General features: G+C 39.5%; 1 long non-coding RNA gene across 1 annotated transcript; it reads left to right on the top strand.

The window, feature by feature from the left end:
- The first annotated feature begins 1075 nt into the window (after positions 1–1075).
- LOC123403752 lies at positions 1076–3593 on the top strand. The gene is made up of 3 exons (XR_006611547.1): positions 1076–1628; positions 2630–2720; positions 3278–3593. It is a non-coding gene; the product is annotated as an uncharacterized LOC123403752 (long non-coding RNA).
- Positions 3594–11825: the final 8232 nt, after the last annotated feature.

Genomic DNA, 11825 nt, shown 5'->3' on the forward strand with positions numbered 1-11825 from the left:
ACAATGTGTGTGTCAGCAATTGCTTAATGACATGCTATGTGTCGGCATAGGTGTTGGCCTTGACAGATTTTCTGTCGGTGTAGGTACGTATATAGCAACCTAACATGTGTCGGCGTATGTAGGGTGTATGAACCCGGATTAAGTGCGGCATAGGTGGACACGTGCCAATCGTCCGAAGGTCGAAAAAATGGCACGCAATTTTGGCGCGCTCGCGAAATTTTCGCTTGTTTGTGTAAAATATCCCTCGTGCAAAATAGCCCTTCCCGTGCAAAATTCCCAAATCTGAAGCCCTCCCTACCGCCCAGCTACCCTCGCGCCCGATCCAATCTGCCCGCCGCCCCCGCTGCCCTTGCGCTCGATCCCATCTACCCGCCACCGCCGCTGAGTAAGCGCTCCCCCGCCCGCAAGCTTCCCCCGTCCCCTGGCCAGCTGCGCAGCCCGCAAGGGACCCTCACAGCTATGGCTCTATCAAGCCAGCCATGACAGTCAGCGTCCCCCCGGGGCGATTCTAGCTCGCCCCCGCCCGATGTCCCCGCGCCCAACCCCCCGCCGTGACGGCCAGCAAGCCGTGCAGTGCCACGACTCCAGCATGTCTGTCGTCCTCGCACCCAGCCCCGTGCCCGAGATGACGGCAACACAACCCAGCCGCCCCACCCCCTTCCCCACCCACCTGCGGCCGCCCCACCCCCTTCCCCACCCATCAGCGGTCGCCCCACCCTCTTTCCCACGCGTCAGCAGCCGCCCCACCCCCTTCCCCAACCACCGACGGCCGCCCCACCCCCTCACTAATATCCAGCCTTCATCCTCGATAGTCCCAGTCCCTATGGCTGTCGGGGATCCATCTACGGGCTTTCGCTGTTGTTGCTCCCTGGGCTCCATCTCCACGGGCTCCTGCTGCTGTCGGAGCTTCATCTTCCGATTCATGTTGTTGCCTTTTTTGACACATCTACCCTGTTGCTACAGGGCTCCCTCTTCGTCCAAACCCGCCGCTGTCGTACCTGCTACTATCGGGCTCCATCATCGAAATCCACGCCCATAGCTCTGCCTCCGTACCCTGAGTAAGGATCAACTCCTTATGAGATTACTTCATATGCAACTAAATCATATGCAGTTGCTTGTTATAATTGACAACCGGACAATAATGTGTATTGGTTGCTTGAATAATGATTGTCAATTCATCGATGCAAAGCTAACACAAACGCACTTGCCAAATTCAGATATTGGCCAATTTGATATTAAGGGTGCATCATGGACAAGACATGGTTGTCTAAGCCTAGGCATGTCAAGTTTATTTTTTTGCCAACTCATAAGTGGTATAATTATGTCATTAGTTATTCTGATATCTAAAAAGTACATGTAGGCACACAAATTTGCTGGTTCAAACAGTTGTTGACCACTTCATACAATGCATTTGCTGGTTCAAACTGATGTGCACACAACGGCATCTGTGATCTACTCATTTTGCCACTTTAAAATAAATAGATGCAAATTTGATGTATTTAGTATGTTCAATTTGCTCATAGGGGTTGTTTGCTTGACCTTGTGCATGGTGCCAAAAAGCTACAGCGGCAGGCTTTTCCGTCAAAGGAAATTGATACACACTAGAAAAACTTACCTATTTCTATCAGGTAAAGCATTACTAATATTTTTACGTATCCAAGTGGAGTTTGTTTTCTTTTGACAGAAAGAGTGTTTTTCTCTTAATGCAAAACATTAATTCATACTATATATGTAGCATGTAGTTTTGCATATTTAAGGATCCACAAGAATTGGGTTTAAATTCTAGATCTACTGTGCAATTGAGCCATATTGTATGTCTTCACATGTGGTATTTTGGTAGATATGAGGTAAATTGAGGGTAGTTATTGCTGGTATAAAGAGCTTCCATCTCAAAGTACTTTTTAGGACTGGGGTTTGCTTTAATCCTCGCTCCACCACTGATCTGGGTTGTTTATTAGATTGACATGTTGATTTGGAGTTTAACATGCATCTATGTCGAGTCTTGGAAGGTGACCGTGAACTTGGAGAACGAAGATTCGTACAAGAGTTGGTGATGACCTCTAGCTTGGTAGTTCTAATACGTGTGTGTTAACTCAATACAGAGAGGAAAGGATGCATTCAGCTGATAGATCACCGTGAATTATAATCATTTCCTATACTTATATATTTTTGGCATGATGATTTGAGTATTGACCCGTACTTTGTAATAGGCTAATGGGTTATTACTTCTGGTAGTAGCATTTGTCGTTGTGCTGATATAGTCTATATGTGGGTAGAAACATGTTTTCTGTTGGACAGCATTTCCGTATTGCACCCTAAAGGCCTGAACACAAATAATGTGTCATGTTATATCAGTAATGAGATGCGAGTTGATTACAATTGAAAGCAATGCATAGAGAATAATCAGATACTTAGTATGGTGTATGCAAATTTTAGAAACCGCTATTTCATGGTTCGTGGTAGATACCAATATGTCACAGAAAACATTTTTTATACTTCGTATAATTGGAAAAAATATATAATCAACACACAGGATGACACGCAGTCAAACGAGAAATATAAACTTGTGTGGTTGTTTTGTAATTTGCTGCTAATATATATATTTCTACTTCTGTAACTATTTTGTTAGGTTTGAAGTATATTGGTCGTGAATGAAAGTCTATTGGGACCCTAAGCATCATATTGGATCATTGTGACAACAACGAGTATTCACAAGTGTGGTAGGTTGTCCATCTCATCTCCAATTTTGAAAGCATATAAATATTATTTCTTAATCAAAGAAAATGAGCATACATGTGGTATTTCTTGGACTTGATTTTTTATCTTGAGTTGGACAATAAGATGTTTTAACTGCAGTTGGCCAATAAGATATTGATCATAAGTCTCACGTGTTAATTCATAATGAGGTCTCTGAAATTCTGTTTTGTCAGTTGATAGGTGATGTACAATGCTCTCTGTTATGAGATTGCATGTTGGCAAGTAAGCAGGAAGTTTGCTATAATTTCTTTTCATTAGTCTCATCTCAACGGTGTTCATATTTTTTACTATTACTATTATGCGTATTTCTTTGCATTAGTCTCATCTCAACGAAGTTTTCAATAGTATTTATGGAAATTTAAAATGTATCATGTGACTATATATTTCTGAAATTTCTGATCATTTCATTGTACAAATTGACGAGCGTGGCAACGCGCGCCATGAGTGATCTAGTGTCTAATTACAAGTGGGTATGTTTTCATTATTCTCTTATCATTAACATCATGTGGAATATTTTCAGGTACCCACCCACCTAGTGTGTATGGATGTGATCATAGTGTTAGGTGGCATTTTCCTCTTTGCAGTATTTTGGACCGGCCAACTTGTGATCATGAATCTAATTTGTGTTCTGGACCATTTGGCGCTTCAAATGTAGTAGAAATCTTGTGGTCATGGATGTAACTTAAGTGTTTTGGACCATTTAGTGTTTAAACTCTTTTAGAACAGCAAATAGTGGTTCCTTTATGTGACTTGTGTTTTCTGGATGGTAGTCAAGATGGACAAACTTTCCTTTGTCAAGGTTGTCCTTTTTTTGAACTTGTGATCAATATATATGTTTGTGAACATATTATCTATGCTTGTGCAGTGTGTGTTCATCTTGATCTTGTTTGTGGGTAAAATTTGAGCATTGTATACTATTTGAATTGGAGCAGTATCCAATTGTTGTTTTGGCTATACACCATCTTAGCAATAATTTATTTGTTGGAAAAAACATTCAAAATGAGAATGTGACACCAAATGTACACCCCTAGCCATGTAGAGTAAGTGTCGGCAATGGTGAATACTTTGCTAGACAGGGTAAGTGTCGACAACGGTGAAGACCTTGCTAGACAAGGTAAGTGTCCGCATAGGTGGGGTGTACGTTGACTGATCATATGTCGGCATAGGTAGGGTGTGCACAGACAGACCCATTGTCAGCGTATGTAGGGTGTACATTGGCAGGTTTTCTGTCGGCATAGGTAGGGTGTATGCCGACTGAAAATGTGGGGGAAGTGAATAATTGTCGGCAATACTTTTGCTCATAGCAAGTTCTCTGACTTTTCCGTCTTCTGTCAGCATTGATGTTAGCGACAACTTATGTGTTGGCAAAGGTACCCTATGCCGACACATAGGTGTGTCACGAAAGCTCTACCATGGTGTAGTGCTCTGAGCTACTTTCCCAGCATCTCCGAGATGCCAAAGACACCACAAAGTGTCTTTCACTCGACTAGTCAAACCTCAACCAATTCGGGGGCTACCGATGAGGTTACCTACTAAGGCTAGGGCCATGGACCTGCTATCCAGGGCCCACCTAGGGCCCCATACGGTCACTAAAGTCCCAGGGCTACCGATGCAAATGAAGTCTCACTTGGACATACGAAGTGACTCGGGAAGCCTCCAGTCAGTCGGATGCACACCAGCACTCGATCCAAGGTAAGTCATGGACCACGAAGGGATTGCAATGTCCAAGGGACTTAACCTATCACATAAAGCACATCGAAGACTTATGTTATGAGTAACACCATAGTTAGAGTTGTTGTTATCAATAACTTCTGTAGTTATTATCATTTAATTCCCTTGTTATGGCACGTTCTGGGCCTAGTGAACTCTACATAAGCTGCCCCGATGCTCTTGGAGAAGGGTTGAGCACTCTGTGTATTCACACCCCACATAAGCAAAACTAAGCCCCTAGGCTCGAGACATAGGGTCTTTACCACTTTAGAATGGGGCCACAACTCGTACATCCAAGTGTTACGCCTGTGTTGTAGCTAGGCTCCGGCCATCCATTCGTACCCCTGGTACTATTGTTAGGCTTGATCCCTTGATAGTAAGCGCTTCTCGTGCTCCAGACAAGCACTCTTGCTCTTCTCGACTTTAAGACTCAACCGCATGTCATGCACCTCCTTCTCCATAGCATCGTAATGGCTTCCGAGCTCACACATGTTCTGCCAAGTGAAAAACACAATTAGTCAAACTTCAGTGGTACGTCTCCAACGTATCTATAATTTTTTGATTGTTCCATGCTATTGTATTATCATTCTTGGATGTTTTATGATCATCTTATAGCAACTTCATATCATTTTTTGGGACTAACCTATTGACATGGTGCCCAGTGCTAGTTGTTGTTTTTTTGTTATTTTTTCCTTCGCAGAAAATCAATACCAGATGAAGCCCAAGTGTCGTGGAACTTTTTGGAGATTTTTCTGGACTATAAGGAAACTTGAGGACCAAGGATGATCACCACAGGAGGCCCAGGCGGGCCACTAGGCACGAGGGTGCACCCAGGGCCCCTCATGCGGCATGGTGGCTAGTGGGGGCCTCGGGCACCTCCTCCATCGCCTTTGAGCTCTAAAAATACCCCAGTATTTAGAAAACCCTAGAGGAGTCGAGGAAAAATTGTTTCAGCCACCGCAAGTTCCAGAAGCCACGGAATCCAATCTAGAGTCCGTTCCGGAGAGGAACACGATCACGGAGGGGTTCATAATCCTCATTGGTGCTCCTCCGATGATGCGTGGGTAGTTCATATTAGACCTACGGGTTTGTAGGCAGTAGCTAGATGGATTTCTCTTTTGTTTTGCTTCTCAATACAATGGTCTCTTGGAGATCCATTTGATGTAACTCAATCTTTTGTGGTGTGTTTGTTGGGATCCGATGAATTGTGAGTTTTTGATGATCTATGAAATTATATTGATTATTGATTATTGTAGCCTCGTATTTCTTCTTTGATATTTGGTTTTTGTCTGGCCAACTTGATCTTTTATCTTGCAATGGGAAGAGGTGCTTTGTGATTGGTTCGATCTTGCGGTGCTCAATCTGAGTGACAGAAGAATACATGACACACATGTATCGTTGCTATTAAGGATAAAACAATGGGGTCTTTTCCTACACTAATAGATCTTGTCTACATCATGTCATCGTTCTTAAAGCATTACTCCGTTTCTCCATGACCTCAATACACTAGATGCATGCTGGATAACAGTCGATGTGTGGAGTAATAAAAGTAGATACAGGCATAAGTTGGTCTACTTGTCTTGGACGTCATGCCTATATACATGATCATTGTCTTGGACGTCATGCCTATATACATGATCATTGTCTTGGATATCGTCATAATTATTTACTCTTCTATCAATTTCCCAACAGTAATTTGTCTACCCACCATTTGCTATTTTCTCGAGAGAAGCCACTAGTGAAACATACAGCCCCTGGATCTATTTTACATCATCTATTTGCAATCTCTATTTTTCTATTCGCGTTTCCATTTTATTTGCTCTTTTATTTTCAGATTTATATTATCCAAAAACCCAAAAATACCTTGTTGTGTTTTATTTTCCATCACTTTATTTGCATCTACCAATCTATCCTTTATTTTACCCACGAGGGATTGACAACCCCTACACGCGTTGGGTTGCGAGGATTTGCAATTTGTGTGCACGTACCGCTTACATAGTCTTGTGGATCTTCCTACTGGATTGATACCTTGGTTTCATAACTGAGGAAAATACTTGTCATCGCTGTCCTACATCACCCTTTAAGCTTGGAGGGAAACCAACGCAATCAGCAGGGAGTCAAGATCATCTAGCACCGTTGTCGGGGAAGATGGAGTCAAGATCTATCACGTTCCTACACACAACTCTCATCTCCGTGCAATTACATTATTTGCCATTTGCCTCTCGATTTTCTCTCCCTCACTTCACAAAAATTTTCTTTTTTATTTGCCTTCTTCCCATTTGTCATTTTCTTATTGGATCTCTTGCTTCTTTACGTAGTCACAATGACTCAATAAAATAGTAAGTTGTGTGATTTTTCCAATACTAATAACAATGATTCTATTAGCACTCTGATTGCTCCTCTCACCACTAGTGCGAAGTCTTATGATATTAATGTCACTTTGTTGAATCTTGTTTTGAAGGAGCAACTTTCTGGTACTCCTAATGAGGATGACGCGCCCCATATAAACACTTTCATAGAATTGTGTGATATGCAAAAGAATAAATATGTGGGTAATTATATTGTTAAGTTGAAATTATTTCCGTTCTCTTTGCGTGATTGTGCTAAAATTTGGTTTTCTTCTTTGTCACGAAATAGTATCGATTCTTGGAACAAGTGCAAAGATGCTTTTATCATGAAGTATTTTCCTCCAGCAAAAACTATTTCTCTTAGTGATCAGATGTAGCGACCCGACTCAAAATAAGTCAAGCCTCTGTGTGTTCTCTGCCATCCCTAGATCAGTATGCTTGCACACATAATACATCAATGTATATATCAAAGTGCAATCACATGTAAATAACGTAAAACTGATACATACCTCAAAATCTCAGCGGAAACAGTCAAAGGGAGTGGAGTCCCAATAAACATCAACGGCATGTTGAGTGCAGACCGTAACCCTGAATCGTGCTTTTACTCATCATAGAAAATATCCGCAACATAAGACGTTGCAGTCGTGTAGGTCAGCATATTGAATATGCCGGCAAGTCACAAAATAGAGGGGTGAAAATATCATCTATACTATATGCATATATGGCAGGTGGGGTTGTAGTTTAAGTTCCGCGTAAAGCAAATTTTTCCTACAACAAGAGAGAGGGTAAAAGCAAAATTTTCTACATTGTTGGTTGTTTAATGAGAAGGTTCCACCAACCATGTCTCATACCCAAATTATCAATATTACCCACATCAATAAGTTAATGGTGTTGATAATTCCTGATAGCTTCAGTTCCTTTGGCTCAAGTTGTCCATGACCGTGGACACGGCTAATCGAATAGGTTTGAGTACTCTGCAGAGTTTTGCACATGTTTCCCACAAGATTTGATCGCCTCCGTTGAAGTCCTCGCACTTCAGGGTGTTTGAGAACCGGATGATCAAAACACGGTCTTCCAAAGGGTTCCTCTGAGACATTGTCGATGCCCATCCAATCCTACCGTTCTTCTACATCTCGTAGCACCTCCCGTCCAGAGTCACCACGATGTCCAACCAAGACAGAGCCCATAATGACTTGTGGCTATGCAGTTAAGCCTCGGGTCTTCAAGAATCCATCCATCTCTTTGCGCCTGGGTGAAGCTTTCCGCAAGATGTCATGGCATTTCCACATGCATCCCGGGTCATCCACTGGCTTCACCAGGGTGCCCATCTGAACCGTCCATCACCCAGAGGTATATTGCATCATGAGGTCTTGAAAGTCTTGAAGTCTTCAGGTCTTGTTTATTAAGTTCTCACAACACTCATCATAAACACTCAACCAAACTCCATCAACTAGAAGCATAGCAAAATAACGTCCCGGCCAAAGTAACAAGGGTTTATGGGTGCCTATCACAAGATACTACTCAAGAACCAAATTTCCAAGTACCTACTTTGCATGCACTGGGTGGAGGAGATTCAACTAATGCAATAAAACCATATGTAAAAAGATGATCAATGTGAACTTGCCTGGGGAGGTTGATGAAGATAGATATCGCTCACAGGAAATAACTTGATAGAACTACTCGTCACTCTCCGATGAAATCTATATAATCAAACATAGTATTCACATAAGCAATCATACTAGCAATCATCCAAACAATCAATAACAAACAAAAATTAAAAATTGATGCAATAAAAATCAGTAAGAAAGATCAAATAAGAATCCAAAAGAAACTTTAAAGAAAACTATGGAGTCTTCTACTACAACAAACACAAAATAGTTTTTTTGTCCTAATTAAACTTAACAGCAAAGAAAAACACTAAAATTGTAAAATAACAGAAAACAAAAATATATAACTACTAAGGTAACAAAAAGGTTTGTTCATAAATCTTATTAGCAAAAGGAACTAATTGAAAAGCTTTTGTTAAACTCTTCTTATGAACTAAACAAGGTTAACTTCAATTAAATAAAAAACAATATCAACTTTAATACAAATTGTTTCTGATCTAAACTAAAGTTAACAGAACTAAAACTTACGAGACAATATTATTTGAAAGTATTTTCAAAGAGGAAATCAAACTAGCAATGAAATCAATTTGCAAGTTATTATAGAACTAGAATTGATTTCATGCTATAAAATAAAAATAAATAAAATGAAATTTTGTTGTTGTTGAAAAGCTACTCTTAACTAACAGAAAACAAAATATAACTTGTCACAAGTACAAAAGAAAACAAATTAAAACAATTAAACAAAAGAAATTGCAAAGCTCCTAAAAGAACTAAACATATTTTGTTTTGCTTAAGACCATAATTTAAAATACTCTAAAATCCCCAAATTCTACATACTGATAAATAAAGTCACTAGTGACCAGGAGCAAAAAGAATCAATCAAAAATATATCATAAAACTCAAGATATGGCCAAATTAGTGATTTAAACAAAATTAAACAAATACAAAATTAATGTACTCAAATTTGAAATCCAAGTGCACCATCAGAAACTTCATAAAATTCTGAAACTACACCAAAAGAATCACTCAATTTGGATAAGTAGACTAATAGATATGAATTTTCTAAGTTTGCTCTTTTTTCTGACAAAAAACAGTTACGGGATTTCTGAAGCTCACCGGAGATAGTCCTCAGAGTTGGAGAAGACAACGGGAAGGAGTTCGGGTACGGTGATTCAGTGACTCCCGGAGGTAGTTGAGCATGGGACGGGGGAGGGATTGTTGCAACAACCTCGAGGGAGGCCACGGAAGGGCCAAACGATCCTCTGGTGGCGGTGCAGAAGCTGCCGGAGTTCACGAACTCTGACAAGCAATTGCTCTGGATGGGGAGGGTGGTTTGGGCTCATAAGTGGAAAAATCGGTCAAGGGAAATGAGAGGGACGTCCGAAGGGCTTTATACGGGTGGAAGGATGGTCGAGTCTGTGGTGGCAAGCAGAGAAAATCCGGCCATTACCGGATTTCCGGCGAGCGAAAATCTCGGCCTTGATGGCCATAAAATCACAGGGGGCGGAGAAGGAAGGTGTAGAGCGATGTGGAAGCTTCCTAGGGCGTGGGTAGGAAGGAAAGGGGGTTCGGGCGCGGGGATCTTGTGGCCATGGCCATGGAGATGCGATCTGGAGCCTCGCAAAGTGGAGCTCTCATGAGGTAGGAGACAACCTCATCTTTGGCTGGGCTTGACTCTTTGTTTCTTTCACAAAAACCGAGAAAGAAAAAAGAACTATGAATAAATAAAAGATCTATATAGACATATTATATATCAAAATTTGCAGAAAAAGATTTCCTACAAGATAAACATATTTTCAAGGCCAAACAAAAATATCACGAATTCTAATAATCCAAACAGTGCTACTATTTTAACAAAATGCAAAGAAATAATTTTGAGAATACCAAAATGGTCTCAAATTCATGTCTCTCCATTTTTATATTGAAGGGAATCATTTTACCCTATTTTCCATGTATTTTATTTTTGGAGAAAAATAAATTTAAAAACCACTTCAAAAAAATTGCTTTTGAAACCTACAATGAAATATTTTCAAAATAGTATTTTGAACTTTTTTATAAGTGCAAATAAAATTTCAATGACCCTGGTTTGGAGTGTCATATTGTTCCTCTCAATATTTTGAATTTGGGGCAAACGAACTTTGGATTCCTTCAAACTTTTCAATAGGACCAAATATGAAATAGATTCCAAAAAGGATTATTTTCAAAATCCACCTTTTTCCAAATCCTTTATTTTGAAGAAGTAATGTCATCTACTCCGAGTGGTTTGGATTGGATGAATTTGAAAAAAATAAAAAGGAAAGTCATTTTATTCCTCTCAGTTTTAAAGTTTCAAATTTCACTCAAATTCATTTAAACAATCAATCATTCAATTATTAATATAACATTTCAAAGTTTGGGATGTTACATCAGATTATGTATTTTAAACATCTTGAGGATGAGCATGTTGCCCAATCTTCGGAACGGGTGAAATTGATGATAAGAAATTGCCCAACTCATGGTTTAAATTTGTGTATGATCATATATATTTTTATGCAAGATTGAATTTTCTTTCTAGAAATCTTGTAGATTCCGCTGCGGTGGTACTTTTATGAAAATTACTTTGGGTGATGTTAATAAATTGCTTGATAATATTATGGCTAATTATTCACCATGGCATACTCAAAGAGCTCCTACAAGTAAAAAGGTTAATTCTATTGAAGAAATTGATGCTTTGAGTGATAAAGTTGATGCTCTTATGAAATTGGTTGCTAGTAAACATGCTCCTATTGATTCTAATGATGTGCCTTTGTCTACTTTGATTGAGCAAAATAATGGTCCCGTAGATGTGAATCTTGTCTCGAGAAACAACTTTAATAATAATGCTTATAGGAACAATATTAATCCTAGGGTGTATCATGGAAGTTCTTTAAATAATTATGATAATTCCTATGGTAATTATCATAATAATAATGTTAGGATATCATGTGATCTTGGGAGTAATATTAAGGAATTTATCAATGCGCAAAAAGCTTTCAATATTATGACGGAACAAAAGTAGAAAAATATTGATGATATGTCTCGAAGCATTGATAGAATTTTGCATGATGTAGAAAATCTCAAGAATATTTTTAACTAAGGTTAATATTAATGAATAAATTAAAGCTTTATATGTTTCCATATATGAAAGTAATAAAAGAACCGCTATGCTTAGAGCTAAAAGATAATTTTTGGAAAGAGCGTTTCCTGATTGCTTTCATAAAAATGATGAAGAGATTAAAATGATTAGTGATTCTTCTATTGATTCCCTGTTTGGTAATGTTAAAATTAATGATGAGGGAACTCAAGAAGAGTCAACTTTATCTAGAGGGCGTTCCCATGATTTGGAGGGTGAAAATCCTATTAAAAAATTGATAAAAGTGGGATT

This window comes from Hordeum vulgare, chromosome 6H, assembly GCF_904849725.1.
Source record: "Hordeum vulgare subsp. vulgare chromosome 6H, MorexV3_pseudomolecules_assembly, whole genome shotgun sequence".
Classification (NCBI taxonomy): Eukaryota; Viridiplantae; Streptophyta; class Magnoliopsida; order Poales; family Poaceae; genus Hordeum; species Hordeum vulgare.